General features: G+C 38.4%; 1 long non-coding RNA gene across 1 annotated transcript in view; it reads right to left on the bottom strand.

The window, feature by feature from the left end:
* Nucleotides 1–13,524, bottom strand: part of LOC125780593 (uncharacterized) — a 241,396-nt gene extending 227,872 nt beyond the window's left edge. The window contains exon 1 of the long non-coding RNA XR_007423859.1: nt 13,490–13,524. This is a non-coding gene — a long non-coding RNA (uncharacterized LOC125780593). The remainder of the gene's footprint in view (nt 1–13,489) is intronic.
* Between the last annotated feature and the right edge of the window lie 824 nt (nt 13,525–14,348).

Here is a 14,348-nt window from a genome sequence, read left to right as displayed (position 1 = left end):
GATACAGACCCTTGCAGGAATTAAGCAACAAAGGAAACAAATCGAATATCTATAAAAATTGTTTAATTCTACATCCCAACTTCAGAAAGACAGTCAAAGCAAGTCAGGAATAGCTTCACTGTGAATGTTGCGAATGTTTACCTGCTGGGTGTGAACTAGTCTCGCCTTTATGAGCAGCGGAGGATCAGATGTGTGTGTTTGTCTAGCTGGGGAACGGCAGGGCCGACAGCACAGCGCTCGTTTCGGACTCCTGAACTGATAGATGTCAAACCCGGAGGAGGGGTAAGAGGCTCTCTGTTGCTTCTTCTCTCTTTTTCTCTGTTTCTCATTCTCTGGGTCCTATCTTACATTTTGCACAAGGTGCGTCAAGATGCTCTTTGCTATCTTACACCCCGTCAACAGCCTATTTTCATGCCTTGTGCCCATGCCGTTAAAAAAGCGGCAGAATTGAGATGTGTTCAGGTAAATTTCTGGCATGTTTCTATTATGGTGGCAGAAAAAACAGAACTAAAGTACACAAACATGCAGAGGTGTGCAAATCTAGCTTTTAAATCAATCAGTATCTGTCTCTGTTGAGGTTCGCAAAGCTCTGCGCTGTTAATATACCAATGTGCCAAAGTCAGAGCTCACCCGGCTCTTAAAGGGAATGACTGGAACTGGCACTCTGATTGGTTTATTTTTTTTAGCGTTAAGCCCAAAGCACACCCATTATTAATTAAGAGAATTAGTACTTTTAGACTAATGTCTTTTTGGACCATTGATAACAACTATATATCGACATGCTTTCAAACCAGCTTTGTGATGCACAGCTTGCTTCTAGTTATTATGATAAAGTGTGTATGTGCTGTGTGTAAGTGTGTAAATGCTGCAGTAGAGAGTGTCTTTGGAAGTCTTTGGAAATTGACATTTTTTAAAATCCACTTCCAAAGCTCAGTTTATTTCAATTGCTGTTAAGCAGCTGTAAGCTGTTAACCAATGAATTGTTTGCCCCCTCTTTTTAAAACAATATATTATTTATATTTATCTTTAAAGGCTACCCTGGCAGTTTACATATACATAAAGGAGTTCAAAATGTGAAACTCTCAGTCAACCTTGTGGAGATGCAGATTTTATTTTCCAGCAGGACTTGGCACACTGCCCACACTGCCAAACGTAACAATTGGTCTTATATAATATTGTAATTTTCTGAGACACTGATTTTATGGGTTTTATTGGCTGTAAGATATGATCTTTTATCAACAATAAAAAAAAAAAAAAACGCTTAAAATAGATGACTCTGTGTGCATTACATCTATATAATTTTATGAGTTTCACATTTTAAACTGAATTGCAGAAATAAAGTAACTTTTTAATGATGTTTTTTTATGAGACACATTGTCTATGCATCTTTGCGTATGTTTTAAATTTAATTTAACACTGGAAATGCTACTGTGTAGTCTTGTAAGTTGTATCTATTCATAATAAAGAGAAAATTCTGTATATTTGATCTTTGGCTCCATAATTAAAGCAGTGGATCTTCCACTGTTTGAAGTGTGGCGCCACATATAGGCTCCAGCAGTTAAGAGGGTGAATCTGTATCTGCTGAAAGGTGCTGTAATGAATCTGTTCTAAAAGCTCCGGCTGAAGTGAAGTGTTGAAGTGGAGTAGGTAGGTGTAGCGTGTCCTTCAAAGCCAGCACTTCGTCCCAGCCTGCAGATATAGGCGAGAGCAGATAGAGAGAAATCTGCTAAAGTAGGTCAGTCCTCTCTCTCTCCTGGGTCAAACACGCCTCCGTATCTAGGCTGTGGAGCAGCAGACATGATAATGTCAGTTGTGACAGTGCGGCGCTGCTGCCGCACGCTGGAGCCGTGCTAATGTGGAGCAGCGGGGTCCGCACGGCCCGAGCTCAGGACCACTCACTACCCCTCCACTGCAGACCGGAGCGGGGATTAGGGGTGTAGAACTCAACCTGTCAGAGACAGAGTCACACAAAAGCTGTGCTTAACACTAAACTAGACTTCTTACTTCTTACTACACACACACATATATATATATATATATATATACATATATACAGTACAGTACACCTTCTCTTTTTCAATGTCTTTTCTTTTTATTTCCATGACTATTTACATTGTAGATTATTCTCTGAGAATGCCACACTCTTGGCATTCTCATTCTCTCAATAAGCTTCAAGAGGTGGCCACCTGAAATGGTGACTGTTTTCCAACAGTCTTTAAGGAAGGAAGGAGTTCCCAGAGGTGTTTATTAGCACTTGTTGCCCCTTTGCCTTCTTCACTCTGTGCTCCAGCTCACCCCCCAAACCTCAAATCTGGATTTCTGGGTTCAGGTCCGGTGACTGTGGAGGTTCAGCTCATTTTTTGTTAAGTGATAAGAGTTTACAAATCAATATTTAGTGGAATAACCCTGGTTGGATTTTAATCACAGTTTTTTTCATGCATCTTGGCATCATGTTCTCCTCCACCAGTCTTACACACTGCTTTTGGATAACTTTATGCTGCTTTACTCCTGGTGCAAAAATTCAAGCAGTTCAGCTTGGTTTGATGGCTTGTGATTATCTATCTTCCTCTGAGGTTTTTAATTTGGTAAAATAAAAAAATAAAAAACTAATGTTAAATCAAATACAAAACAGAATTAAAGAAAAATAAAAATAGATAAAAAAAATAACAGTGTGATGTTCTTATAATAACCCAAATAAGCCATAGTAATTTGTTTTCTACTATTTAAATCGTAATTATTACATAATAAATATGTAATATTACATATTTACGCAATTACTTATACACAGTTCAACATAAATGGTTTCATTTAGGGATGCACAACAAATTCATCAACCAAAATAATTATTATTAAAATATTATTATTATTTTTTTTTGTCATAAAAAATAAATAAATAAATAATGGTGTTCGGCCAAATAATTGAATTGAAGCCATAATATAAAAAAATATATAACAAAGACCATTATTTTTAGTTTTGTTATTGCTTTTTATTTGATTTTAAGTTTTTATTTATGTTTTTCAGCAGCGACTTGGTTCCGATACATCAGCTCACAGACGCAGCCTTGTGCTGATCCACATCACCCTAGGAGTGATGAGGGGAAAGAGCGCCATCTACTGTACCCACCCAGAGACAGAGAGCAAGGCCAATTGTGCTCTCTCAGTGCTGTGGCAGCTGATGGCAAGCTGCATGACCGGGATTCAAACCAGCGAATGATCTCTCAATCCTTGTGACAGTGCTTTAGACCGCTGGGTCACTCGGCACCCCACCCCATATTCTTCATGTTTGTTTTGGCTCAACACGGTGATATTATCCAGGTTTAAAATACAGCCTACATCATATTACATTACATTATATTACATTATATTGCACACATGCAGTTAGTGTATATCTTCTTTGCAGCGTATGATATTTGATAGCTGTAGGGCTGTTGGATTCGTGCACTTGAGGGATTTGAGGAGTTACTGCTCTGTAACAGACAGACACACATTAACTCAGGTGATAAACCTCCATCTTGATACAGTACAGCTGTATGAACTGTGCTGACAGGCATTAAAAGGTCACCAAGGGCAGGGAAGAGACATTTCTGCACAATAATAAAATATTTTAACTGCCCTAAAAGGAATTTGCTCCTCTTTAAATCATGTTAATGTACAAAAAAGATAAAAATAGATTTTTTTTAAATAGATTTTCTTAGATTTTTACACAAAGTTTCCATCTGTTTTTGATTTAAGTTGTTTTTGGTAAGCCTTTACTGAATGGATGGTCCATTTTGATGCTCAACTGACATTCAACTAACACCGAACTGAATGTCCATAAAATTTAACTTAACCCTATGTTGAATCTGTACACCTAACCCTAACCTTAACCCTTAATCAACCATAAAATCAAACCCTAGACCTAACCCTAACCTTAACCCTTAATGAACCCTAAAATCTAACCCTACACCTAACACTAACCCTAACCTTAACCCTTAATGAACCCTAAAATCAAACCCTACACCTAACCCTAACCTTAACCCTTAATGAACCCTAAAATCTAACCTTACACCTAACACTAACCCTAACCTTAACCCTTAATGAACCCTAAAATCAAACCCTACACCTAACCCTAACCTTAACCCTTAATCAACCCTAAAATCAAACCCTACACCTAACCCTCACCCTAACCTTAACCCCTAATCAAGCATAAAATCTAACCCTACACCTAACCCTAACCTTAACCCTTAATCAACCCTAAAATCTAACCTAAAACCTAACCCTAACCTTAACCCTTAATCAACCCTAAAATCTAACCTAAAACCTAACCCTAACCTTAACCCTTAATCAACCCTAAAATCTAACCCTACACCTAACCCTAACATTAACCCTTAATCAACCCTAAAATCTAACCTAAAACCTAACCCCAACCTTAACCCTTAATAAACCCTAAAATCTAACCCTACACCTAACCCTAACCTTAACCCTTAATCAACCATAAAATCTAACCCTACACCTAACCCTAACCTTAACCCTTAATCAACCCTAAAATCTAACCCTACACCTAACCCTAACCTTAACCCTTAATCAACCCTAAAATCTAACCCTACACCTAACCCTAACATTAACCCTTAATCAACCCTAAAATCTAACCTAAAACCTAACCCTAACCTTAACCCTTAATCAACCCTAAAATCTAACCCTACACCTAACCCTAACCTTAACCCTTAATCAACCCTAAAATCTAACCTAAAACCTAACCCTAACCTTAACCCTTAATCAACCCTAAATTCTAACCCTACACCTAACCCTAACCTTAACCCTTAATCAACCCTAAAATCTAACCTAAAACCTAACCCTAACCTTAACCCTTAATCAACCCTAAAATCTAACCCTACACCTAACCCTAACCTTAACCCTTAATCAACCCTAAAATCTAACCTAAAACCTAACCCTAACCTTAACCCTTAATCAACCCTAAAATCTAACCCTACACCTAACCTTAACCTTAACCCTTAATCAACCCTAAAATCTAACCCTACACCTAACCCTAACCTTAACCCTTAATCAACCCTAAAATCTAACCCTACACCTAACCTTAACCTTAACCCTTAATCAACCCTAAAATCTAACCCTACACCTAACCCTAACCTTAACCCTTAATCAACCCTAAAATCTAACCCTACACCTAACCTTAACCCTAACCCTAACCTAAGCTTAAAATCTAACTCTAAACCCAATCCTAAAATATTAAGATAAGCGTTTGGGTTAGAGGTGAATGTAGGGTTATATTCAATAGAGAATCATTTACTTTCACCTTTTAGTTCATTTGCATTTAATAGACATGTAGTTGAATATTAGTTGAGTGTCAGTTGAGCATTAAAGAGGCCATCAAATGGACCATCCAAGTAAAGTGTTACCTTTTTTTTACCAATTATTTTTAAGTAGTTTTATTTAATATAATGCAAAACTGATAAATGGCTTCTTCTTAAAAGCATGTGCCATTTGAGATCCATTCATTACTTCACACTACTTGTGGCTAAAGTAACCAATCAGATATGAACATTTCACTATGAGATCTCAAAATTCATGTTTATATATGGTTACATTTTGCACATACATATTTTGTACGTACTTTACTTTAGGAGTCACACTATAGCTCCCATCCCCTGGTGGTCTGTCTGCCACGTACTCGAAGAAGAATTGAAAAAGTTGTAGACACATTACAAACACTAGGTTACAGTTGCGGTATTGCAATTTCTTTGGTAAGACTTTTCTTTGAAGACTCGTTTTAGTAGCCTATTGGTCACACGTATGGAACAGGCTAACCATGGTGTTTGGTGGTGTTTGGTGACCTCTTGCAACTGTGACAAATCTTAAGAGGTAACTTCTGGAAGAAAATTGAGCCAGTTGCATTTGTGCACTTCGTTTTTTTGTTTTTTTTTTTGTTGTTGTGAAAAACAGACATTAAAAATAAATCTCTAAAGTTCTACCGTGTGAAAATATTATGACAAAATAAAAAAAAAAGAAATTAAATTACTTTATTTGCAATTTAATGTTTTTGAGACACTTCAATGACTTGAAGAACAAACACTCAATATTAATAGAGGCTGTTAGCCGTTAGCTACCTTTTAGCCCGGTAATCTGCCCAGTCTACTGAGTTAATTAGGCTAATTGTTGTTGTTAAGGAAATACCTTGTCAGCCGCTCAGTTTAAACACAACCAGTTTCCTCCTTCCCCTCATTCCCTCATCAATAGACTCAATGGTCCATGGAGCAGCGCAACAGGCCATTACCAGCACAGGGTTTTTTTACAGTGACGTGATTCGCTAATAAACAGTTCAGTTGTTTTGAAGCTGCCAATTACTGTTAAACCAATCAGACTGTAGAACCGAATCTATCCAGTATATAATGACAAAAAATTCAAAATAATTATATAAATACAATGTAACATAATAATATTAAGATTGGTTGCACCAGGAGTAAAGCAGCATAAAGTTATCCAAAAGCAGTGTGTAAGACTGGTGGAGGAGAACATGATGCCAAGATGCATGAAAAAAAAACTGTGATTAAAAAACATGGTTATTCCACCAAATATTGATTTCTGAACTCTTAAAACTTTATGAATATGAACTTGTTGATTTCTTTGCATTATTTGAGATTATCTGAAAGCTCTGCATCTTTTTTTGTTGTTGTTATTTCAGCCATTTCTCATTTTCTGCAAATAAATGCTCTAAATGACGATATTTTTACGTTGAATTTGAGGAGAAATGTTGTCTGTAGTTTATAGAATAAACTGAAGTGGTCTCAATATTTTCTATGCAATGCTTCTGAAAAATTCAAAACATAATATACACACACAGAGTGTTGCGATGTTTTTATTATTTGAACTAAGCAAACTGACTGATTAAAACCCTGACAACAGTCACCAATTAGCCGCCCGGTCTTATCTATCAAGCTTTTATATCAACAATAAACAGAATAAAGAATAAAATAACATTTATGTTCCCTTAAATGAGCTGCTGGTGTTCTTCACAGTATACAGTGTGAACGAGCAGGTCAGTATGTGTCTCTGCTGAGATGCATAAAGCGCCACACTGTTAAGATAGGAACGTGCCAAAGTCAGAGCTCACCTGGTTCAGAACTGGCTCCATGATTGGTTTATTTTATGTTACACCCCAAAAATGAACCACACCCATGATTAATGAAGAGAATTAGTAAATGCATTTTTTTTGCATGTTTTGAGCAGTGCAAGGCCTATTTTTTGCACCCCCACGATACCAAAGACACACCGATACGTCCCTAAATCCAGCTGATTAAATCATGATTTAATCATGCTTACTCAGAGACTGTAAAAAAAGATAGACGCTGTGTCGCTGTTCCCATTCATTCAATGAAAAAGAAGCCAAAATCTTCCGCCATGTTGGCGATCCTGATACCCGAGTCTGTAGAGCGCAGTAGAGACCAGAGGAGGGAGAAAGACTGTGGAGAGACAGCCTACTAATTTGAATAACCCCGCCCCTGGGGGCTGCCTCGAGGTCACAGGCTGCAGAGCGGAGCAGAGCGGAGCTGGCGGTCTGTTATTGGTCCCGCCCATAACCAGTCCTTTTACAATAACCACACCTTTTAGAATAGAGCTGAATAACGTTTTTTTTTAAATGAATTCTGTGAGGATATAAAAATTTGACAATATAAGCAGAGGTTACACTAGCTGTTACATTTAAATAATGAAGGTATAATTATAGTATGTTTAAAAAAAAACATGATTGAAAGTTGTTCTGTTTTGCCGGTTTTTGAAACCTATGGGAATGGGTGGAGTTACACAGCTTTCTGCAACCGAACAGCAGGGGGCGCCCGACCTGTGGTGGCTTCACTTTTGAGAGACGATGCTCTGTCCAGCTATGTACAGTGTATGTGCTTAATCATAAGAAATTGTTATTATAACAGTTATTATATATTATATATATTATATATATATTTAATTGATTAACAGCATTTTTTACCCTGAGAAGTGCAGCAGGTTAGATTTCAGGTTAGCTGTAAGCTCTCGTCTCCAGTTATCTTCACTCTTGGAATGTAAAGTACAAATACAGACAGCGTCTCGTGGGAAGTGTGGTGCGGTAAATTTTGCATAAGCCTAACACACACACACACACACACTCACACACACTATAACACACACACACACATTTTTAACTAAGAGGCCTTCTGTCATCGCTCACTGTTTCCCAGGTGGACACCCACTCTATCTGTCCAGGACTGAGCTGATAAGTCACCTTGCAGCTATGCAGCCACTTCATATAACAACCGTTCTTCATTAGCCAAGCGCGTCATTGCTATCACTGACCGCGGCACGGGCTGACATTTACTGATCCGGTGTGCCGATGTTCCCTGCGTCGTCTAGACCCCTGCAACATTTCCTGATAGTAACGCGGAGCTCTGTTGACTGCTGCAACCTTTCTTCACGTGTCATCATCGCAGACGGCGTGAACCCGAGACATTTCATGTTTTATCTGCTCAACTTTATTCATTTCCTTTATTAATAAACACAGTTTTCTGAATTTCAGGCCTGAGACACATTCCAGGAAGTTGGGACAGTAAAGCATCTACTGTAATGTGTTACTAATCATTAGTAATTACAGTAATTAAAGAAACCAGTGATGTCATGTTTTAGATATTGTTTTAATCATTTTTTTACCATTATTTACAACCATATCTTAAGGTGCGCAACAGAACATGACATGATTTCTTTCTAAATTCTTCACACATCATTGGGGACAGTACCCATCAGTGCCCACACTCTCTTCTTCTGCAGTCATGCCTTAAAAATAAATTGTGCAGCATGTGGTTTGGCATTGTCTTGTTGAAAAACGCATGGAAATGATGTCATCTTAAAGACAGCACATGGCTTAAGGCTTGTTGCTGATTACAGTTTGCATAGTCCTTTTTGTCCTTTGTACAGAGCTTACAGCTTGCATTCTATCCAAAAAAGGTCTAAAATACAAATTAAATTTATTGAAAATATTTCATTTAAGGGAACAGTAATGTCATTTTATTCTTTATTCTGTTTATTGTTGATGTAAAAGCTTGATTTTGTGTACGCAAGAGGGAGTACACATGTATACATACATGCAGCTGACTGTTGACTGTTGACTGTCAGGGTTTTAATCAGTCAGTTGCGCACCAAGATATGAGAAACACGCCAGAAATTTACCTGAACACACCTCATTTCCAGACCACCACACCCATCAGAGTAGATTTATTCCTAAACTCTGACACTATTTTTTTTGCGGTGCAGGTGCAAGAAGTGAAAATAGACTGTTGACTGGGTGTAAGATAGCAATGAGCAACACAATGCACCTACTAGGGACAAGTTTGTCTTGTTGAAAATGTATTATATGTTTTGGAAAATACAGTATGTGATCTTGAAGGCAACATATGATACTACCAGCTGCAGCCTAGACTTTGAAACGCAACTACTATGGTCTATAATCAGAGATTTATACATATATACTATTATGTAAAGAAATCCAGTTCAGTGCAGCATCTGTGATACAGATCACCTTAACCCTTAGACCCCTACGGACGGATTTTCCGTCCAAAATCGCCCCTTGTGTTCTCAGCTTAATTACTCAGGAATCCCTTCACACATAAACATAATCCATATATGGTTAAAAAGAGCAGAACTTACTCTTTCTAAAAATAGCGATGACATCCCAGTGCGGTAAAGCTAAATCTACAAGAAACCCATTGAGAAAACACCTAAAAAATATATATATATAATTTGCCTTTAGTGCTTTAAACATATTTATATGATTTATATATTTCAAACCAAATAATATCAGTAAATAACGACTCAAAAGTGTCCCCAGAAAAAGTGTGAATCCACCTGTTTTACTCAAACTAAAGCTAGGTATGATGTGCGCACTACTTTATATAGTTTTTATTTTACTTGCCCATTTTTACTAAGTACACTTTTTATTTATTAAAAACTAAAAAGTTTACATTTTTGTATATAGTTAGTTTTCTTTGTGTGACCTGATCAAAAAACTGAAAGGCATAGGCTGCTCTGAGTGTCAGGTTTTTAGTAATCTTCATGTATCCTATGAAGAAAAAACGGTTCAAAGGGTTAATGTTGGTAGATTTTATCAGCCAATCAGCACATCAGCTGGGCTATAATGTCATCCTATCCCACGTCCTGCAAGTAGCAGTGTGTTTAAATCGTCTCGCGGCTCCAGCACCTCAGGGTCCCAATAAAAGCATCCTATCAGAGGCCATCAGACCGGGTGTCATTCTGATTTATGTACACGAGTCAAGCCTCTTGTTTTGCTGACAGCGAGATCGCAAACAATGCGCCCGGTTTCAGCAGCGTGCCAGCTAGAATTACGAGAGTAATGAAGTTGAAAGTACTCAAAAGACTGTCAGGCTTGCATTTAGCTAGCTTTAGAAGCCAATGGATGATCTGAGATAGAGAGGTCAGTCCTCAGTAAATCTGATTAATGGTTGAACTCTACTAACATTTTCCAGGATTCATTTTTTTTGATCAATGTCTGCAATTAATTAACAATTAATACGTTTTAATCAGCTACAACTCAGCTGTACATCCCTCATCACTCCGATACATGTGAAGTCAGACTCTGCCTCTTTTCCAACTGCCAATTAGAATCACAGCTCACTCGGAGGAAAGCGCAGCGACTTGGTTCTGATACTTCAGCTCACAGATGCAGCCTTGTGATGATCCATCCACATCACCCTAGGAGTGATGAGGGGAAAGAGCACCATCTACTGTACCCACCCAGAGAGAGAGAGAGGAAGGCCAATCAACAATTGTGCTCTCTCAGGGCTCCGTCAGCTAATGGCTAGCAAGCTGCATGACCGGGATTCGAACCAGCAATGTCTTGATCATAGTGGCAGCACTTTAGAATGCCCCTATGTTTTTTTTTTTTTTTGAAAGATGTGTTTACTTAATGTCTACTATTTAGGTGTTTTAAAACATAATTTTTATTTACTCAGTTGGGGATAGGTTTACTGACTTTAAATAGCAAAGTATCATTATTGTTCCCGGTAGGTCGCAAACTACCGGGGGTAAAGGGGGCGGTTGGTTGCTGGGGTGGTGTTCAGATTGGTTAAATTGAGTGCTGACCCCTCTAATTAAGACCTGAATCCCCCTAAAAAAGGGATAAAAACTGTAGTTTTTAGGGCGGGGAAACGGGGGTCAGAGAATTTATATATCCTTATATTTATATATGTCTATAAGGTTAAATATTACAATAAATGTACAGTATCCATGCCTGGAAGAAGCTTGAAATATGATTTCACACATCCCTAAAGTGGATTATACCTTTCATTTTTACCTCTTTTCCACACTGCCAAACGTACCAATTAGGCTTATATAATATATTTTCATTTTCTGAGACACTGATTTATGGGTTTTCATTGGCTGTAAGCCATAATCATCAACAATAAAGTAAATAAACGCTTAAAATAGATCACTCTGTGTGTTTTATACATCTATGTAATATTATTTGACTTTCACATTTTGAGTTACGGAAATAAAGTATTTTTTAAAGCTATTCAAATTTTTTACTTACTCTAAGTGTATTTTATCAAATTATATTTTATGTTAATACAGTATATTAAGTGTATGAAGTTACAAAAAATATAAGTTTACTGATGCTATTTGAGGAAAAGAAAGTGATGCCACCTTTTACAGTCAGTTTACTCACATGCAGACTCATGCATAGTCTCAATTAAAATAATTACTGCTGATAATTACTGGTTAATACTAGGTCACTATTTTAATAATAATAAATAATAATAATAATAACTCAATAATTACCTCATGTTGGTATTCATGGTAACACAGTAAAGGCAGTATTAGGCACTATATGGAGGTACAAGATACACGCTGACTGCAGGAGAAGATAATTGAGGTTTATAGACTTTCAGCACTTGTACTGCTTGATTATATGTATCCGAGCTGTGATAGGACTTCATTGAAATTTACAACAAGTGATCTTCCACCATATGGACGCACCAAATGGAGATCACAGACTGGCAAAAGCAATCAGCTTTTTAATTAACAGAATTAACAGTGCGATGTTAAACTATAATGACAGCAATAAAAACACTTGATGTGACAATGGCAGCGCCGAGAAAACCATTCATAACTGTTATTTTCCTGCCGCGGCGAGGGCGACAATAGATTTGAGCAGACGCCGTGCCCGCAACACTCGGCGACGAGTCGCTAGCTGATATTGACATTGTTCGGAGGGGCAATAAAAACTAGGACCAAGACATTTTGTTTACACTGATGTTAGCAGGCTTTGTTCTGCTCCGGCGCTTTGATGTAATCTTTGTCATTGTATAATCGGGCTTTTGTGGACTTGCTCATCAACTCTTTCACAGATCGTGCTTCTGTCTCCTCCGTAATTATCAGACGTGTTCATTGTTCTTGGTGACAGACGGAAAGAGGCTGGCAAATAACTAATGGAGTTTACTAATCTACTGTTCCATGTTCTTCAAAAAGACAACGCAATATTAATCTACAGCAGGGGTGTCCAAACCTTTTTTGTTGGGGGCCAGAAGGAGAAATATATTTGAAGTCACGGGCCACAGACTCCGTAATAAAACAAATAATGAAATATACCACTTTAAATCATTTTACTTGACTTACTATCTTTATCTTTGACAGTGTTGTGTAAACTAAGATTTTGCAAATTGATGTTTAATTTCATGATGTCTCTTAATATTAAACTCTTTAATTACGGCAACTTTTAGACTCTTTGGCCCGATTTTCTGCGCTAAAAATGCGCACTCTCTCCGCTTTTAGACTCTTTGGCCCGTTTTTCTGCGCTAAAAATGCGCACTCTCTCCGCTTTTAGACTCTTTGGCCCGTTTTTCTGCGCTAGAAATGCGCACTCTCTCCGCTTTTAGACTCTTTTGCCCCGTTTTTCTGCGCTAGAAATGCATTCTCTCCGCTTTTAGATTCTTTGGCCCGATTTTCTGCGCTAAAAATGCGCACTCTCTCCGCTTTTAGACTCTTTGGCCCGTTTTTCTGCGCTAAAAATGCGCACTCTCTCCGCTTTTAGACTCTTTGGCCCGTTTTTCTGCGCTAAAAATGCGCACTCTCTCTGCTTTTAGACTCTTTGGCCCGTTTTTCTGCGCTAAAAATGCGCACTCTCTCCGCTTTTAGACTCTTTGGCCCGTTTTTCTGCGCTAAAAATGCGCACTCGCTCCGCTTTTAGACTCTTTGACCTGTTTTTCTGCGCTAAAAATGCGCACTCTCTCCGCTTTTAGACTCTTTGGCCCGTTTTTCTGCGCTAAAAATGCGCACTCTCTCCGCTTTTAGACTCTTTGGCCCGTTTTTCTGCGCTAGAAATGCGCACCCTCTCCGCTTTTAGACTCTTTGGCCTGTTTTTCTGCGCTAGAAATGCGCACTCTCTCTGCTTTTAGACTCTTTGGCCTGTTTCTGACACCTAGCGTTCAAACTTTGAATCTCACATTATAAAAACCTGCTGAACAGCGGGCCAACTTTCATTCTATTTCTGAAATACCTCGCGTGCCGCTCCAAAAAAGGAAACGGGCCACAAATGGCCCGCGGGCTGTAGTTTGGACACCCCTGATCTACAGTATATACATACAAACACTGTATAAACATATATATATATATACATATATATAAATTTGTATGTTATTCTGCTTTGCTCTGTATTTTAAATCTTTGCGCAAAATCACTCTCATATAAAGAGATCTCAACAGCTCTATTCTTTTTTTTCCCATTTTCTCCCCAATTTACACGGCCAATTTCCCAACCCACTCATTAGGACTCCCCCTATCACTCCCCCAACACACCAGGAGGGTGAAGACTAGCACATGCCTCCTCCGATACATGTGAAGTCAGCCACCGCTTCTTTTCGAGCTGCTGCTGATGCATCATTGACGAGCAGCATCACAGCACAACACTATTTTATTATTTGACTCATCTCTCTCATCTGCAGACTTGCCACAGACAGTAGGTACAGATCCCTCCCTCAGAAGAAGTCTGCTGGCTAATCCTGCTGTCTACTCTCTGAGGTTTTTTAACCAGCAGAGAGAAATGGTGTTTCTTCAACTGATCTAGTGGGTGGGGCTCTGGTGGGGGTTGACAGGTGAGCAGTGGTGCCAAGTGGTTCTATGCAGGTTTCCTGATGGTGGTGGTAGTGTGATGGTCTGAATTCTGTTGTTTACCAGACAATACTGAAGGAGAATATACGGCCATCTGTTCATGACCTAAAGCTCAGGCTTACTTGGGTTCTGCAGCAGGACAATGACCCAAAGCTCACAAACAAAAAGTCCACCACCGAATGGCTTAAAAACCAAAAAGAGCGGTTC

This window comes from Astyanax mexicanus, chromosome 13 (genome assembly GCF_023375975.1).
Source record: "Astyanax mexicanus isolate ESR-SI-001 chromosome 13, AstMex3_surface, whole genome shotgun sequence".
NCBI lineage: Eukaryota > Metazoa > Chordata > Actinopteri > Characiformes > Acestrorhamphidae > Astyanax > Astyanax mexicanus.
This window is presented reverse-complemented; position numbering and strand designations above follow the sequence as displayed.